The sequence below is a fragment of the Myiozetetes cayanensis genome, unplaced genomic scaffold (genome assembly GCF_022539395.1).
Source record: "Myiozetetes cayanensis isolate MyiCay16 unplaced genomic scaffold, myiCay2020 scf30, whole genome shotgun sequence".
NCBI classification, from domain to species: Eukaryota; Metazoa; Chordata; class Aves; order Passeriformes; family Tyrannidae; genus Myiozetetes; species Myiozetetes cayanensis.
This window is the reverse complement of record NW_026087522.1, coordinates 128,742-148,097: the sequence shown is the minus strand read 5'-3', so window position 1 is coordinate 148,097 and position 19,356 is coordinate 128,742. Positions and strand designations below refer to the sequence as shown.

The following is a 19,356-nucleotide window of genomic DNA, read 5'->3' as shown; positions in this document are numbered from 1 at the left end:
CGAACAAGCAACTGCAAATTTACAGAAAGAGGCTCCTCTGCTGCTTTTCCTGAAGAGGGGAGTGTTTGTGTACACGTGTGTGCCACGGGGTGCTCCAAGAAAAAGCAGGAGAACAAACTTCTCAACTCTTCTTGCTTCTGCTCAGCAATTAAACTGGCACTTAATGGCAACAGCTGATACTCAGATTTCTGGAACACTTTTACTCTGCAATCAGGAGTGTCAAAGGGAAGCAGAAAGGGAGAGGTAGTAGATGAGGTCATCTGAGATATCCTTCCTTATTAGCCCTGGTGTCCCACCAACCCAGCTCAGCTACACATGACTCAGGCATTTTTACAGCCTCTGTAGCAAATCCAACTCTCAGAAGCTGAAAAGTCATGGAAAAAGAGATAAAACTCATTCATCATCAGGCAGGTACACGCTGTAAAATGAATTATCTGCAGCCTGGGATCAGATGGAAAGGCTGGAAGTGAAATCAGGAGACTGATTAACATTCACCTTTCTGAACCAAATTACCTCCAGTGTGATTAACCCAGCAAGGCCAAAAGCTGCCAGGGTTTACAGGGCTGAAGATAAGATTAGGATTTAGAGTAAGAGCAGGGGATAGTCCTGCTGCAAGTTCACCAGGAAAACCCTTCTGGGCAGGGAAAGGCCCCTCTGCATCCTCAACACTTTGTGCCTGAGTGAGTCTGTCTGAAAAAAAAAATCATTGAGAACTCATCTCAGTAGATTCAAGGCTTAACTTGGGCAGGACAGGAAGTACAGATACAAATAAAGGGTTTATTACCACGGAAATGAGAACTGGACATGAACCCATGAAAGGAGGAGGCAACTGTAACACAGACACCTTCTCCCTGTGTGCACTGTTTCCTTTAAAAGCAGCAGAATTTGATACAGGTTTTGGCTGAGCCACACTACAAATATTGCCTAAATTAGATCTGCTGTGATGGCAGCTCCTCCCCACAGTGCTACGTGTGAGGATCTTCAGCCTGAACATCTGAATCCAGAGCTTGGCAAAGCAAAGCCTGGGGGAAACAAACCCACCCTGAGCCCTGCAGGGTGTGAAGTTGGCTTTTCTCTTTCTTTGGGTTGGTTTGGGGTCTTTTTTAGACATCTTTTAGAAGGGTCAACACTCTGCCAGGTGCCGCAGAGCTCAGGCTCTCACAGGACTTTCAACCCTGAAATCCCTGGTTTTCCAAGGTGTCAGGATGATGCAGGTATTTTCCCCAGAAAGCAGCTTTCATGTCTTTCCTTCTTTGCCAAACTCAAACCAAACACCTTCCAAAACCACGAGGGTCTTTCCCATTCCAAGTGGACCGAGGCTCTCCACACACACAGTGCCCCCACCAGAACACTTCAGCCTTTCCAGGTGGATCTGAGCAGCTGTTTCAGAGGCCAGGAGGCTGCTGACTCAGCACAAACCCAGCAGATAAGGACGAGCAAGGGGCACACAAAGTTTGAGCAGCCTCGTTCAGAGCTCTGGGTGCTGGGGCAGCAGCGTTTCTGAGCTGGCACCAGGCCCCCTAAAGCCACAGCTGCAGACAGGAGCTGCTGCACAGCCACAGATGTTCTCCTGGCTGCAAACAAGTGGCATTTGGGTACCTCATGGGTTTTTTCCCCTCAGACACCGAGTTGTGCTGCAGGTCTCAGCCAGGAGTAAAAGCTGGTGGAAAGGTTGAAAGCAGAACCCCAGCTGCTCTGACAGGTGTGTCCCCTCCTCTTCACACACTTCACGTGTCAGACAGTGGGAACTGGTTAATCACAGAATCACTGAGGTTGGAAAAGTTCTCCAAGATCATCAAGTCCAACCTGAGACTGATCTCCACTGAGTGCTCTGAACACATCCAGGGATGGTGATTCCCTCTCCTGTCAGGGAGCTGCAGAGCCAGAAGGTCCCCCCTGAGCCTCCTTTTCTCCAGGCTGAGCCCCCCCAGCTCCCTCAGCTGCTCCAGCCCCTTCCCAGCTCCCTTCCCCTCCCTGGACAGCCCCTCAGTGTCTCTCTTGGGATGAGGGCCCAGAACTGGACACAGCACTCAAGGTGTGGTCCCAGCACAGCACAGGGGGACAATCCCTTCCCTGCTCCCCAGTCAGCACCTGTGGGCAGCTCTCTCTCCACCCCACCTGTGGAAAAGCAGAAACTGCCCTGCATTTGGTGGCCCTTCACTGCTGCACAAGGACAAGGTTGGTACAGGGAGCACAACAAGTGTGGTTATAAAACCAGCTGGTGATGGAACAGCCCATCCTTTGGAGTGCCCTGCTGGAAAAGCTGCCAGGAGCACCGTGGTGGGAATGTCCCTCATCCCACTGCCCCGGGAAGGAGCGATGGCAGATCCAACCAGGCCCTTCTTGGCTGTCACAGACGGCTGGGGAGCCAAGAGAGCTCTGGCTGTTGCACACACTAAGGAGATTAGAATCAAATTAAGGTCACTGCTTAATTACAATCATCAATTTATTATTTTAATTAGCTGTCAGGCTCATGTGAACGGCACTGCCTTTCTCCTGCAGGCAGAGATGATGCTCAGCCAGAAGCTGCCACCCTTGGGGTGACCTGAACTGCAGCGGTGCCTCTGGAATTCCCACACCTCCTGTGGCACTTCCAAGTGTCTGGCACCACAAACTCAGGGCAGGGCAAACACAAATCGAGGCATCCTGGAGGTCTGAGATGCTGTTTTTGGCAACAGACACACAACAGAGGTGTGCAGAGGGACTTGGACGCCCTGCACATCAGGGCATTTTATTGTTAAATGCACCAAGCCTCAGCAGAAGAGAAAACCAGCCTGAAAACCAGCTTGAAAAGCAGCTTTAAAACCAGCTTTAAAACCCCCTTCAGTCACCCAGGCCCAAGACTGGGAGCACTGGGGAGCTCCTGCTGGGACGGATAGGCTGGAAACTGCAACTAAGAGCAAACTCTCAGTTCCTGCAGTGCCACAGCTGTGAAGAAGAACTGCAGCCAGCAGCAAACACACCAGATTTACTTTGTTTGCTTTAAAAAACCGTGTGTTTAGGCCAAGCAGCTCATCCTGCTCTGTAAAGGATGGAGAAATCCCACGCTGAGGGACAGAGCCAGGGACACAGGGAAGGGGCAGGGCTGGCAGTATCCAGGGAGCTGTGTTTGGCTGCAGGGGGTGGCAGGACGGGTGCCAGGAGATCAGGGGAGCTCTGAAAGGAATTCCATCACCACCATCCTGTACCGAGGGGAACGGGAGTGCTCCGAGGAGGACAATTAAGGAATGTTGTGGAGGCTCCAATTAGACAAAGTTTGCTCACAGGGTAGAGCTACCCCTGGCCAGACACACAACTCCTCACAAAAGCAAGGCAATTCCCACTTAATTATGGAACAGCAGCTTTCTCCAGATTGCCACTGGCTGCAGTTACACCATCACCCAAAACTCCTGCGCTGATTTTGTGCCATTAAGGTATTAAAAACAACCGGCTCTTCTTTGTTATGTGCTGTGCACCAGCTCCAGGCACTGGGTTTATCTGGATCCTCACTTTAATGTTATTTTAACAGCAGAAGAACCTCGGGAACAAGGCTCCCCCTCTCCCTGTCCAGCCTGGCACAGCTGTCCACACCTCCCATCTCACAGCACAGATAAATTAACATTAAAGCTGCCCGAGAAACTCGTTTTTCATAAATTTTTACACATGAAACGAACCCAAGGGGATTTAAAATAATAATGACCAAATCACAAGCCACCAAAAGAGGACTAAGAACTGTCCAAAGAGCTGCTGGATGTTCTCCTACAGAGCAAAAAGGTTACCCCCAGTTAAAAAACTTCCACAAGCTTGTCATCATCGAGGCTCATAAAGCCCAGCAAGCCCCTCAGTGACGCAATCAAAGCCCTGCCTGCAGAACCACAACCACAATTCCAGTTCCTTCACTGCTACATCCCAGGCTGCGACCTGGACAAGGCACCTGGGAGGTCCCACCCACTGTCCAGAGCTGTAGATGTGCCCAAAGGGTGGTTTTTATACCTTCCAGGGGATTTTCACCATCTCAAAGACCTGATAAAAGGTGCCCAGAACCCACAGGCTTCAATCTTCTCTTGCTACCTGTAAAAAACACCCTCCTGCTTTAGTCTTACGTCGAGTTTTCCCTCAAGCTGTTTGAGACTGAGCCTCTTTGCTCCCAGGATTACTTGTGATTTCTCTTTACCAGGCAACTCCTGCACCCCTGAATTCCTTCCCATGGGGCTGAAACCGCCCTGAAATGCCACCAGGTCCTAACATTTACGTTTTAAAAGCTAAATTTATGTTTTAAAAAGGAGCTGATGGGCACTTTAAGGAGTTTCAGTCCCGAGCTGGTTTCTCACTTCACTTCAAAGTAGCTCTTCAAAGCACAGACATATTCTCTCTTTGTAGGCACTAATGAATTTTTAAGTAGTTGGTATTTTGACTGCCATCCAGGACGGTGTCTTAATAACTGACCAACATTATTAGGGCAAGTCTGCACAAAGACACGCAGGGAAGTTATGCCGAGCTCAAACCCTTCTGTTGATTTAAAGCACATTAGTTAAATCTCATTAACTTCCCGAGTGAATGAGCTGGTTGAGAAGGGGACTTAAATCCAGCTGAACGAGATGTTTTAACAAAGGATAGCACAGCTCTCAAAAACTACAAGTTTAGTTCATCAAATTACTAAAAAAGAGCTTATTTAGGCTGTGATTCTAAACTAAAATATCTGAAACACGAGCTTTGCCAGTGCAGGTCAACCTGAAGGTGTGTTTGGTCAAAGCACTATTGGCCAAGCTGTTTCCTTGCTCATCTTTCACCCCACTGCTCCCATTTCACTGCTCCAAAAGGCAACAGTTTTGCCCAGTTTCTGGGCAGTGTTTGCCACCCTCCCCAGGATGAGATCCCATCACTGCTCTGCGTGGCCAGAAAAGAAGGTCTGACCATGAAAGCAGGACACAGCTGAAGCCACGAGATAAATTCCAAAGAAGTGCAAGGAAAATCTGGGAGATAACGATTTTACAGCCTGCTCTGAAGTGACACCTGCAGAGCTCTCTGGATGGCAACGACACTCACAGCGAAGAAAAATGAAATCCTGTATGGCTGTTCCTTACAAAACTCCACAGTCCTTCCTGGAGCTCAAGCACAGTGCACAGCACAATAATCTGATTTATAATGGTATGGAGTCCTTACAGTGTCCCCGGGGAGAATTAATAACCTGAGCATTCCGATACCTCCCCGTTATTACGGATATTAATACACAGCTCGTTAAGCTCCTTCACGGCCCTCAAAGCAACCTGAGCACACACTGGGCCCTTTCTCAGCTTTGCTTTATACTTGCTCTTGGCACTTTGATGAAAGCTCCCTTCTTTCCAAGGCTTTAATCACGTTAAAACAAAGGTGAAGTTAGAGACTCATCTAGGAAAAATTCCACTTATTAAAGCAAAATCGGGGTCGTGTGCCAACTTTTTCAACTCTGGGTCCGAAGCTCCTTCCCAAAGGCTGATTCCTACAGTCACTTTTGAACCAAATCCTCACTCCTGAAAAAGAACTGAGTGCACTGAGCAACTCAAACCCAGCAGCTGGTCACACACTGGCAAAGTTTTACACTGGCTATCTATCAGGCTTCTCCAGAAATAAATATTTCACTTCCACTGAACATCACTCAGTAAGATTTGCAACTCAGTAAACTTCCAAAAACTAACCAAGAGGCTGCACTCCTGCTCTCAAGCTTTCTTAAAATCTCCCTTTTACTACCTAAACCTCACACAAATATTCCCCATTTTAAAAGTTTAAAAGGAGGGAGAAGTTTACAGGTAAACAGGACAGAGGGGAAACACTTCTGACTCCACAGTGATAAACACTTTAAAAAGAGAGACAAATACTTTAAAACGAAACATTTCGGCATCTTAAAAGATTTGAGGAGTTATTAAAACCCGACAAGCTCGGGTTTTTCCAGATTTAATAACGCCGACACCAAAGCAGCCGAATTTCTGCAACGCCGCGAATTCCAAGGTCTTACCTCCGAAGCCAAGCCGTGCCCGGAGAGGTGCCCGGAGAGGTGCCCGGAGAGGTGCCCGGAGCCTTCCCAGCTCAGGCAGCGGAGGGAGGGAAGGATGGGGACATTCCCCGGGAGCACTTTTATAAAGCGGCCGGGGCTGCCCACATTGTATAACCCGCCGGGTGTCCAATCGCAGCCCGCTTACACAACGCCGGGGGCAGGAACACACGGCTCGGACACGCGGGGTTACTGCACAAACACACACACAGTGCGGGGTTATTGCACACACACACACACAGTGCGGGTACTCCGACACCTCCTCCGTGCAACTCGCACGGCAATACTTTTATTAGCAACACCCGAGCTGCTGGAGAGGTCCCCTAAGATGAGGGGGTGGTGATGCCCAAGCCGGCGGGAACTGAGAGCACAGGACACGGCGGGGCGGGGCTCGCTCGGCTCCCCAGCGGAAAACGCGGTGGAGTCGGGGAGGGACGCGAGGAGAAGTGAGAGACTGTGGAACAACAACAAACCCAACGGGAAATAAATAAGGGGTTGTCACAAGCGTTCTGAACACCCACGGGGGAGCGGGTGAGTCACCATCCCTGGAGGTGTTCAAAGCACACGGAGATGTGGCACTCGGGGACATAGTGCAGCGGTGGCCCCGGCAGTGCTGACGGAATGGCTGGACTCGATGATTTTTTTCCAATCTAAACAATTCTACGATTCCATAATTGATGTCCAGTCCCTCCCAATCCTCCTCTCTCCCTGGCCCATCTCCCGCTCTGAGGGAGCACAGCACTGCCTCAGGCTGCTCTCACACTCCTGAACTTCACAACTCACCCCATCACAGCCCCTGCCCCAAAGCTCCCATCGAGTTCCACCACCCCCTCACCAGATTTCCCTCTCCAAACACACCGTCTCTTCACGAGACACCATCACTCTACAGCGGCCACAGAAGTGATAACCAGAGCAGACCACCACAGAGCAGCACCGAGGAGCAGCTCCTGCCCAAATTTACGGGCAGCGACTCCACCAGTGGCACAGAGCTGAGAGCCGGCCAAGGGCGCGGCGCTGGGGCAGAGATGAGCTCACTGTACCTGAAACGCACCCTCTGCACCCCGATTTGTGGAGCCACCCAGCTCTCCCCGCTCCCAGAGCCCCGGCAGCTGCACACAGGTTGGGATTTGTCCCTCAGCCGCGGCTCAGCAAGCACACGGTGCTCGTTCCTGCAGCCAAGCACCAGCCCTGAACAGGGCACGCAGGACGGGGAGCGTGTCCTGGGCAAGGCTCCTGATCCATCCCATCCCTCACTGGGATCCATGGAAGGAGTCCAAGGATCTCCACTCTGTGCAGTGTGTGCACACACAAACACTCAGATGTTCCCATGGTTAATCCCCGCTGCAAGGAGATGGTGAAAAGTTCCATCCTCCTCGTGCTCCTTTCCCAGTGATTCTTCCCTTTGCCCTTCCATCCTAAATTTCAAGTGTTTTCACAATCACAAACATCTAAATTTGACATGGAGAGTTTTTACAGCCATTAACAAAAAAATCATCCTATCTTAAGACCCCAAAACACAAACTGCTGGACCACAGGTCCCCACACTGCCTGAAGATCCCTGATCTACGATATTTTTGAGGAACATGCTGGGAATGATTTTAAGATTCAAGGCATTTGATGTGTTCACAGAGAGCCCCAGGACTAAGTGACCAACAACAAGAGAAAAATTTTAGGTTTTGAATTAAAAAAGACTTTTGCTTTCTTACTCCAATGTCCAGAATTCTTTTAATAGTTGGACTGAACAATGCCAGGCACTCCAACGCTTCTTGTCCTGAATCTCACAGTTCAAAGTATAACTGAGTTCAATGCAATTAACATTACTTAAGCATCCAATTAAAGACTTGTCTATTTACCTTGCAATTAAAACTAATCGCTCCAAAATTCATCACCGGTGAGAGGAGAATTTCATCACTCAAACGATTTATTTCTGATTACTTAGCATTTACACTCAGTGATTTAAGTCAAATAAACCACCTACTAATCTGGATATTTCCACTTCAATCCCAGCTTCCATGACCAATATTGGGACAGATCTGATCGTGGGGTTTGGGGTTAAATAATCTCACGCTGGATTTAATTAAATTCCTCACACCTGATCACGGCCACACTCGAGGTGAATTCAAGATACAACTCCACTGTCTGAAGCACTGGAATATCTTACAGTGCAGCTTCAAACTCCCAAATGCTGTGACAGGTGGGAATAAACAGCTGAGAGCTCTCTGTGTTTGCTGAAATCACAGCAGACAATTTCTCTTGCTCTCCTTCAGCACAGGGAGCTCTGCTGTGATGATCAGACACAGCCACTCATCACTTTTATCACCTGCTTAATATCAGAAATGCAAAAAGGAACATTTCTCTTGCTTGGAAATGTTACTCCTAGGAGGAGTTCACTGGGATTATTATGAGAAAATCCATTTCTCTGCCTCCTTCTCAGACACCCAGTGTTCAGTCTGAGGATGAACCAACGCTTCCAAGCACTCCAGCCAAATTATGTTTGCTGTCAGGCACACACTGGTGAAGTATTGACAACGTTCCAAGCTGGAATATTTATTCTGAGGATATTTTCCCTAGTTTTGCAGAGCTCAGGCAGGACAAAATGCTCCTCTGAAGTTCCCCTGCAGTGACAACTCTGTGCACAGGGGTGGCACACAATGGGTATCTCCCATCACCAAACCTGACCGTGACGTGACCCAGTGACTGCAAACACCTGGAAACCAAATCCCTCCTGTGAACCTTCCCGAGGCCAGGTAAGAACCAGGAAAACACCTGACAAAAAGGCAGGAGCGAGGCAGTCCCTAGAACACTGCTCAGAGGTTCCCTGTTCCATGATCTCACTGCCCCAGCCTGGCAGATGCCTCCCAAACATCCTGTCAGGAGAGGCACATCTTCCTTGGAAGAACACCCTGTCTCATCCGGAGGGTGAGGTGGAGGAGGCCTCATTTCTGACAGCTCAATGAGTCTCCTGATTACATTTCAGCAGCAATCTCCTAATTTAAGTGTTCTTCCTCCCAAAGCCACAAGGCAAGTATGTAAATCTTTTACATCAGCTTCAATTTAATCAGCAGCCTCCCATGAACGTCCTCCAGAACACGCTAAACATAACACAGCAAACACAGAAAATAGCACCACACACAGCACAATAAATAGACCCACTTCCACCCACAACTGGCAGCAGCAGTAAGACTAAGTTATTAAGTCTGATCTTAGAGCAACGTTTATAAATCCACTGAATTATAAATTCCTCGAAAAAAGCACTTACCGGAAGATCTGCTTTAATGTGAAAACATCTACTGCTCTTCCCTTAATGCTGAATAATCAAATATACAGGAGGAATTACTGTAATTGCTTTGAAAGCCTCCCAGTTAACTCCAGGAGTGAGTCCTGGGTCCTACTGACACATCTTCCCGCCTTGTACCTGACTGCTCCCACCCAAATGCTCATCCCTCTCAGCCACAGAAGGGACACCCAGGGATAATCCATGCCAGGAAAAATTCCACTTTTCCAGCTGGAGAACGCACTGCTTTGTGCCCCAATTTCTGTTCTTAAAACCCTCATTCATTCCCAGCTCCTAGTGCAGTGTTTATCAGAACTCTTCCTGCAACTGTGAATTGTTTAAACCCTTGGAAGAGGAACCCAGATGTTCAAAGCAGACCGACAGTTCTAAGTAAAAAAGCTGATTATAAGATGGAAGTGCCTTTAAAAACACCTGTGGTTGATTTCTGGGCAAGAAGGAAGGCATCATTTCCAAGGAGGAACAACAACAGAAGGGCAGTGAAGCCAAAGCCCTACTACTCCACAGGCACAGATCAAAGCACTTCCAAAATTCCTGCACAGAGAAATCCAGCAGGCTGATCTCGCTGTGCAAACAGCATGGACAGTCCCACCCTTCTGCTGAAGCTGCCGTTATTTTCATTTTCTGAAGGCAAACCATTTCTGCCCAAAGTCGTTCACACGGTTCTGCATTCAACAAAATTGCTTGGGTGCCTAAAAGCCTCCCTGCACTACAAAGTGAGCAGCCAGGTTAAAAAACTCCAGCTGCAAGACTGTCTCAAAAAAAAAAAAAAAAAGGGAGAAAACAGCATTTCTGAGCAGTGATCCTGGGATCTCTTTCATGGCAAACAGCAAGTGCAGCTTTGCAGTGCTGCCCAAGTGCCCCAGCAGCTCCCACCAACCCCAACCTCCTGCGTCCCAAAGGAAAAAAAAAAAGCCCTTTTAATCTTCAAAGCGTGGCCACAAGTCAATCTCAACTTAGCACGCTTTTTAATTTTCTTTTTAATTATCCACTTGGGAGAGTTATGCCCTCCTTGCTCCCTGTGAACTTTCCCTCCTTTGAGATTACTTCCAAATCTTTCCTGGGAATAATCAGCAAATTTACACCACTTGGAGAGGAAACGTTTCAGGGCTTCCAAGCACTGAGGGGGAGAGTCAGAGTGACTTTTCCATGTGCTTTTTGCACTTTGCTGTGTTCCCAATCCCCTCAGTTCTGCAGGAAAGGTGTCCTCTGGCTCCAGGATTGCTGGGAGTGCAGTCCTGGCTCAGCTGCTCCGAGCCCTTCCCAGAGTGAGATGTCACCACGCTGGGATTTAGAGCCCCTGGAGTTCTACACGGAGCTAAACCCCAAAATGGCACAAGAATCACTTCCACGTGGAACTGGGAAAAGGCAGAGCACAAGCAGATCATCAACTGGTGCCCCAGAGCAAGAATAGATGCAATTATTCATTATATTACCAATACTAGGTGCTATTATTCATTATATTACCAATAACAGGTGCTGTTATTCATTATATTACCAATAACAGGTGCTGTTATTCATCATATTACCAATAATAGATGCTGCTATCACTGCTGGTACAACTGCTGACCAACTGTTTGCCCCAGAAGCTTTGGCCCCCAAGCACAGCTTGGTTTCCCACAGCCACAGGGAAAAATTAAGTCATTATTGCCATTAGTGACTTTGAAGCCAGCCCAGCCCTCCCTCCTCCCTGCCCACACACCAAACAACTGTGAGCAGCCCTGATTCCCACACGTGAAGCCAACCAATTACTAATTTATTAATTTCCCAACAAGCCTGGAGGTGTTTATGGAGCCTGTGTTCAGGCAGAGCTGCTGGGGGACTTGCCCTGCTCCTGTTCCAGGCGGGCTTGGGTGGAAGTGGTTCAGTGCCAGCAACCAGCACCAGCTCCCTGTAAATGTGCACTGGTACACGGTGTGATCCATCCCCTGGATCCACAGGGATCAGCAGTGGAGCAGGAGGTACCCAGGGCTGTTGGAAACCCAGCTGCCACCCCACCTGCACGGTGTCACCACGCAGGGATGGAGGAGGTAACTCAGCTCAGCGGCTCTGAACATTTTCCTCCCTGCGTAAGAGGGTAATTAAGGATGCATTAAACAGATATTAATGCATTAAATATCCCTCCCAGCAACAGGGCTGTTAAAGGAGGTTAAGTGAATTCTCCAGCTGGAGTGACAGAAGTGGAACAGTCCTCTCAACAGAGAACTGACTGCTCGGGAAAAGCACGGAGAATTATAATGTTTCAGCAGAGTTCACAGGACTTAACAATAATATTTATGCAAAGTAGGGTTTAGTGAAGGAAAACTTTTTGTTTTCAGCAAGACTTTTACCAAAAAAAAGTCCCCAAAAAAGCAAACTTTTAGTGGAATACATTTTTTGTGATTTTTGCCAGCAAACCAACCCTTTCTTAACCAATTTACTGTGGGTTTAACATTGTACCTTACTGGTTGCTTCACCTTCAGGGCTCTTTGGCAGATGTGTGTACAGCACTGCTTTTAAAAAATTATCTCAATTATCCTTTCTTAATTGGCACTGCCTAAATGTAAGGTCTCTTTGCTGCTGCTGTCTGGAGGAAGATGATTTCAGCACACATTTCGCCCTTTGAATAATTAGGAGAAAAGCCCAGTGCAGATGGAGTGCACCTAAGAGAGAGCCAAAATTTGGGTTAACCTGATCACAAAATCTTTACCAAAACCCCAACAGCCAAGGAGGAGAGCTCAGATAATACTGAGCTCTGATAATTCTGAGAAATTTAATGGAAGGGCTTAATTGACAGCTTTGCTTGATTCGATTGTGCCTGATTAGGCATCTCCATGAAAAGCATTAGATGTGTTTGATCCCTTCCAAGGCAGAGCAGCTCATTAGCAGGGGATGTTTACAAGGACCAGGGCTCCCCATCACAGCAGCTCTTTCTTCCCCTGCTGCAGGGGTGGCTTTTTACATCTGTTTTTATGAGCAGGATGACGACTCCAAAAGAGCTCAGAGTGTCCCCCCCCCCTTTGCCTTTTCTGGTATTTGCCAACAGGACAGATGGACAAGGAAAACATCCTGACTTGTACCACAACAACCCCCTGGCACCTGGGTATTAAAAAATACCAAAATCCATCCCCTCATCCAGCCATTTCACGGTTTATTTGAGTTTTAAAATCACCTCTTAGTCAGCTGAACTAAACTGCAGATAGAAAGTGTCTGAAAGGCTGAATAAACCAGACCAGAGCCCTGTAAAATCAGACTGATGATAACGATTCTGCCCAGCAGAACCTCCCAAAATTCCACACAAAATTAAATGGTACTGAAGCAAATACATCCAATATCAGCAAATTACGGGTAACTGTTGTTGTTCCCATATATGAAAGGACACAGAACAGCATGAAAATACTGCAATTATGCCTTGCAGTCTGAGCCTACAGAATCCAGACCTGCATCTTCAATTTTTTCTTGTCAGTCCCAATTACTCTTTAGGTTTTGCCTTTACACAAGGAAATGCTTGTCAGGAAATAATAGGCTTCTATCAAAATCCCCACTCTGTTAAAATATGACCTTCTTGCACCAGGAGCATTTAGTGAGCTTTCAAAAACAATTCATTTTGTATAAAATATTTAGAAAGGGGGGAGGGAGAAAAAGCTGCTATAACCTGTGAAGAGCTGGTGCTTTAGAGGCTGCAAAAAACAAGGATGTGTTTCCTTCGCTCAGGCACTGGTGAGGGGCTGAATGCAGGATTCCCCACACAAAGGGCAAGTAAAAAAACGGAGCAAAATTAGAATTTATGATGTTTTTTCCTGTCACGGGGATTCAAAGACTCCATGGAAATCTCAGCTTTCCTCACAGCACAGTCCACGAAGCGCTGTCAGCCCCCGAGACAGTTGCACTTCGTTCAGCACACGAAACAAACTTTGCAGGGCAGCATTTTCACTCCAAGCTCCCAAATAAAAAGTGAAAGTCGTGACACGGAGTCACGTGCGTGTTTTATGAGATCCCCTCTGCGACCTTGACTGCTGCTCAGAACATTTACCCACCCTTTCCTTGAGAACCACGGCGGAGCAGCACCACTGAGCTTCATCTCAAACACGGGCAAGGGAGAAAAGGAGTAAGGTCAGTAAAAATAAAAACCCTGCAGAGAGCGACTTCTGGGCTAGGGAAGAGAGTGCTCAGCAAAGATGTGCCTGATGGAAGCTCAGGGGGTCAGAGATCTCCTTCCCTTTGCTAACACCAGGTGAGAGGGACTTGCAGAGAGCTGGAAAAGTGGGATAAATCCACTAAAGGCACGTTAACCACCGCAGCACATAAACACAGCCCGAGAGCATTTAGTGTTTAAGGCACCTCCCTATTAAAGCTGCACTTTATTCTCTTAACTTTTACAGTCTCCCGGGTGTGTAACAGGCAGCAAACCACTAAAAACGAGCATTATTGCCCTGGGCTGCCATTTCACGGCCATGCAAAACAGGAGTAAATCCAATTAAAATGTGTCGCTCCATTTAGAGCCCAAAGGGCTCCAAGCTCCCCACCCGAGGTTAATGCCCAGGAATGTCAGTGCATAAACTCCCCCCCCCACCCTTGAAGTCGCTTTTCACTTACTTCCCTGCTACCAGGCATTCCCAAAATGCCTCAGCCGACTGTTGCAATGGCACAGGCCCTGCAACAATCTGATTTTCAAACAAATTCAGACAGCAGATCGCAAACTGAGGGACACTGAGCCTTTCGACATCAGTTCAGTGAGTCAGGACGTTCCAAACAGTCAAACCCAAACAGTGGTGAGTCAATCCCCCCCCCATCACCATTTAGACTCATTTCAGCCTATCCTTCAAGCAGTTTTCATCTACAGCGAGTATAAAGTGGGTGAGAAATTCAAACAGTCCCGTTTATCGCTGAGGAGATAACGGGGCAATGCTGGAGAAATCCAAACACCCCCAAACCAGCCCAGTTGTTGCTTTCAGAGCCCGGATACTCCCAGGTACCTCGTGGCCACCCACACCTCCTCCTCCTCCTCCGCAGCTACAACTGGACTCCTCTGCTCCCATCTGCTCCTAAAAATACAACTATCAGACAAAGCTTGTTTTCTCAGGCGCTTTGCTGACGCAAGTACAAGATGAAAACATCCCTCGTTCCGAGGAGAGAGATGGATCAGGCTCCAAAACACGCAAGTTGAAGCCCAGCCGTGCCCTCCATCAGTGTAACCCCCTTACCAATGCACCTCGATTTTACTGCAGCAACACCGGTTTGGGGCGAGGAATAAAAGATCCTGGTTGCCTGAATGTGGTGAGAAGGAACTCTGGTGAAATTCCCTTTCGCCAAAATAGGACGATGTTTATTCTCTCCTGAAGCTGCTTTTTAAAAAATAATAATAAAATTTTAAAAAAGAGCAGACACTTGGATGGGTAAGTGCATTCCCCTCCCTAAACCAGCACTTGCATCTTCTGGCCTGAGAACTGAGACACGGGGAGATTTAGATCATTGAATTTCTAATTATACACTCATTAAATGGCAGTTTTACGATTACCTCAAGCCCAGTCGTTCTGCAGCAAATGGAGCTGTGGGATAGGAGCACGATTTCCATCCTCTCCCACAACACACAGGATGGAGAGACGACCAAACTGAGCTCTGGAACTCCCCAGCACAGCCTGGCTGGGACCCTGGTGGCCAATTCCTCCTTCCCAAAACCATCCCAGAGCTCCCCAAGCCCAGCAGCCCAACCCTGCTCTGGGGCCAGGAAAAGAGTCACAGCTCTGTGCAGAACAGGGAGCAGGATGAGTCACTGTTTACGAGACTGATGACAACATTCAGGACCAAAAAATAAGCTCATCAGCCCTCTGAGGTAGGAAACCACAGGGGACAGGCCGTGCATGGCCAGGCACGTGGAATTCCTGGTGCCACACACACTGTTAGTGCTGTTTGGCAACAGATACGGTCAAGATTAATGTCGGGTGGAAGAAATAAAACCAGAACAGGAGGTTTCTGAACCAGCAGACCAGTTCTCCCACCTCCTTCCTTCCCCCAGCAAGCGCCAGAGATGTCTCAACACCCCAGTTCCCCTTCCAAGGAAGTAGCCAAATTACCATGGCACGAAACCCCCGTTTAGATCCATCTCCAGCAGAACACTCAGACAGCAAACATTTCCTTCCCCTAACCTGAAAACAGCCAAACACCACCACATTTCTTTCCTGCCATCAAAGGAAGCCTGTCCTAAGACAGCTCCTAACAACTGAAAACATTGGGCCATAAAGCTAAAGGCTGGCAGTGTCTGAACACACTTCACCCCTGGGAACGCTGGGGAGCACGGCAAGAGCCTCCACTGCAATGATTTGTTTTCCTCCTGCCTCCCCTGCATCGTGGAGCGCATCTCCCTACTCACCCCACCCGTCAATATTTTTTTCCTGCAGCTCTTAAGCAAAATAAACCCCCCTGTAATTTGTCAGCCGCTGTCCTGACCACTAAGGCTTCATAAAGAACAACACTAGATACAAAAATACATTTTTCCAGCCACGTGTAAACCATCATCCTTAATGGAAGAACAAGAGCTCTGTGCAGCCATCTGCATTTTCTCCACTAAGGACAAACGCTGAGGAGTTTGGAAGCAAAATAAATCTATGGAGGAAAAAAAAAAAAAACCCACAGAAACTTTTGGGGCTTGAGATTTCTTAACAGGGTTCACACAAAGACAGGAACAGCAACAGCAGAACAAGATCTTCTCAGGAAGAAATTCCTCACTGTGAGGGTGGAGAGAGGCTGGGATGGAATTCCCAGAGAAGCTGTGGCTGCCCCTGGATCTCTGGAAGTGTCCAAGGCCAGCTTGGAGCAACCTGGGCTGGTGGAAGGTGTCCCTGCCCATGGCAGGAGGGTGGGATGAGATGAACTTTAAGGTCCCTTCCAACCCAAACCATTCCCTGATTCAAGGATCTCCCAGAAATCACCTTGGGTGGGACACGGGTTTGTCACCCAAGGGTTTTCCAGGAGGCTTCCCTGCTCTCCGGGACTGGAAGAGGTTAAATGCTGCAGGTCAGAGCAGGTCGTTAGAGCAGCTTAACAGCCCCTTCTGGAGGAATCCACACCGAGAATGGGTGAAGTTACACCCATTCAGGTTTTCAATGGTCTCCCATCAACCCACACACAGCACAACAAAGCCACACGGGACAGTCCCTCGCGTGGAGGGAGTCGGCAGATTTGGCTACACCGGGAAGAAAATCAATAAAAAAACCCAAAACATACTGACAGAATCGAAGGCAGAAAACGTTCGAAATGGCAACCGCATACAAATGCAGCATCTTCTAAGGAATCTTCTAAGTAACGTGGGGAAAATGCACAGTTGAAGTTTTCTATTAGGAAAAAAAAACATTAGAATCCTCAAACACTGCCATTATGTCAAGCTCCCCTTGAAGAACAGATTCTCCACCAAACAATACCAAGAAAGACATGACTTTCGTTTCTCCACTGGAATTCACCTCCCTGCTAGACTGAACCACAGAAGACAGAAATGCTCATTTTGGTAGCTTTAAAAAGCCTCCCCCGACACAGATTCCACTCAGTATGGATTTAGGGAGGTACATTGAGATCTACCTGGGCTCAGGGAGGGTCAGGAGCAGGTAAAAATCCCCCAGACAGATGTGATTTTCCATACAAACACAAGGTTTTCAGGGGCTAATCCCTGACTGAGGTCCCAGCTCCAAGGGGTCACTGCAGGAAGGCTGGGAGGGGGTGATGGATGGGGGCTGCTTCAATTGTCCCCAAAGGAAACACCCAGCAACCTGCAGCCCAAATTATCCCACTTGAAAAGCTGTTTTTCAATGGGCCCGTGCTCAGAGAACCTCATTCCCATCCTGCTCCTTCCGTGAGAGCAGCTCAGCAAAGCTAAGCCTGGCTCAGGGCAGGCTTTACAGCCCGGTGATAGACTGGGAGATGGATTTTAAACCATCTGAATGCGGCCTGTTAAGGCCCAGCATGAGCACAACAACCCCCTGAGAATCCCAGCTGTTAACTCCTCTCATCCCCAGGGCTCTGACAAGACAGTTTTAAGTCCTGCTGGCATCTTGGCTAATGCCAGAGGCTTGTTTAAATCCACGATAAAAAATCTCGGGGCTTGTTTAACCTCCTCGCTCGCCCAAGGTTGAGTTTGTTCCAGTGCATCTCCAGGATAATACTGCTCTAATTTCCAGCTATCTGGATCACGACTGGAGGTTAGGAGTGGGGTGGTGAGAGCTCATCGAGCTACTAATCCAATTGTTCTGCATATCTCCAGGATTGTTTTCCACTTTGCTAACCTGAGCTACTTGTTGGAATAATCCTTGATCTGCAGCGAAATCGCCTGGCAGATCGAGGTGTGCAGTTGAGCCTGGCTCTGTCACTGGCTCATCACTCCAGCATTCGTCCTGCTCCTCCACTTCGTTTCACAGCACACAGACACATCAAGCTCCCTGTGAAAACACAGCGTTTGGTGCTTTTTATTGAAAAATAAAGCTCATCAGCAACAGGAAGCCTTGTATTTACCTGGCACTGAACTGTAGTGAGAGTCAGCTGCGTGAGGGAAGTGCTAAGATGGAAAAAATTAACAGGCAAGGTCTTTACCTTGTCTTAAAACACATCTGGGGATTTCCTTTCCCTGCCAGAATCTTCCACTGGCTCTGCTGCTGCTGCCTTTGGGATGAGCCCTGCCTGCACTCACCTGGCCAGGGGAACCCAAACTGCTCCCCAGGGCTGAGCCCCCCAGCCTCCAAAATGACACCGAGGGGCTCCAAAATGAAGGGATGGGGATGAAACTGTAAAGCCTCTGCTTCATTCCCAGCTTTTCCGGGAAAAGGCAAAATCCGCTAATAACAGGAATGAATGATAATGGTTGTTAGTTGTTACCCTAGTGAGGAAATCTAATCAAAGGCTTTCAACAAGCTTTGTTCAGGCATTTTTTTTGCGCTACGTACATCACTTATTTCTACCCAAACTGTACCTTAAAACAAAAGAAACCCACACATGATACCGAACGTGGCTCGCAAGTCAAAAGCAGAAAATTGAAATATTTACTGCCTCGATGTGCACTGAAAAGAAAAAAAAAAAAAAAGGCATACAAATCATTAAAAGGGTGGGAAAAAAAAACACCCTTTAAAGCGTATCACGAGAACGGGATCAGGGAAGAGCGAGGCCACCCCTTCAGGACCAGGGGAGAATTAACCTGCATTTCTCCATCCCATCTGCAAGCTCACGGCTTTGCCACCCATTTTGTTCCAGATTAAAGGAAGGAGAAAAAAAAATATCGAATAATAATAATAAAAAATAACGATGTCAAAGGAACGCAGAGGACACCCCGACACCCCACCCGGGCACCGATCCCCCCGCGGCCCCGCCGGGCAGGTGACCCCGCCGCAGGTGCCACCTCGGGCATCCCCCGCGCCCCTTCCCCGGCCCCTGCAGGCGATGCCGAGACCGCGGACGGACGTGGAAGGGTTTGTTTAACACATCGAACGCGAAACGAAAAGGCAGAGCAGCCGAGGTGCGGACGGGGCGGGCCAAGGTGAACCGCGGCCGGGCAACATGGTGGAGGCTGCGGGGAGCCCGCGACCCGCCGGCCCGCGGGGGGCTCGGGGCGAGCCGTGAGGGGATGGGGGGGCCGGGGCGGCGCTGACAGCGGGCGGGAGGGCTGCGGGGCGGCGGTGAGGGCAGCGCGGGCAGCCGCGGGGCTGCTCCCTCAGGGCGGGCGGCGGCGGCGGGAGGAGGGCGAGGACGGGCTCACCTGCCATCGCGGGCTGAGGGCGGCAATGGCGCCGGGGCTGCGGCAGCGCTCCCCTCGGGCTCCGCTCCCCGCGGCCGGCGAGGATCCGCTCCCCTCGGTGTCCGCGGAGAGTGCGGCGGGGCCGGGCGGCCCCGGCAGGCAGAGCACGGGGCGGGACGGGCCCCGCTCCGCCCCCCGACAAGATGGCCGGGCCCGCTCCCTCAGGCTCGGCCGCCATGGCGGCCCCGCGGCACGGGCAGGTCCAAGACCCTCCGCGGGGAAAAAAACCCTCCTGTTTCCATAATAAAAAACCCCAAATTACAGGGGCGTGGCAGCGGTTTGCCCCAGAAAGGCCCCAGTCGGAGA

The 19,356-nt window shown here is 49.1% G+C and overlaps 1 protein-coding gene across 4 annotated transcripts in view; it reads right to left on the bottom strand.

The window, feature by feature from the left end:
- Positions 1-19,138, bottom strand: part of SLC23A2 (solute carrier family 23 member 2) — a 53,242-nt gene extending 34,104 nt beyond the window's left edge. For 2 of the 4 annotated variants that reach the window (XR_007630115.1, XM_050325723.1), the window contains exon 1: positions 5,972-5,991. The gene's annotated coding sequence lies outside the window, so the exon portion shown is untranslated. Of the gene's footprint in view, positions 1-5,971; positions 5,992-14,796; positions 14,815-19,011 lie in introns of those variants that run through there. The other 2 variants (XM_050325724.1, XM_050325726.1) reach the window with 2 other exon arrangements.
- Positions 19,139-19,356: the final 218 nt, after the last annotated feature.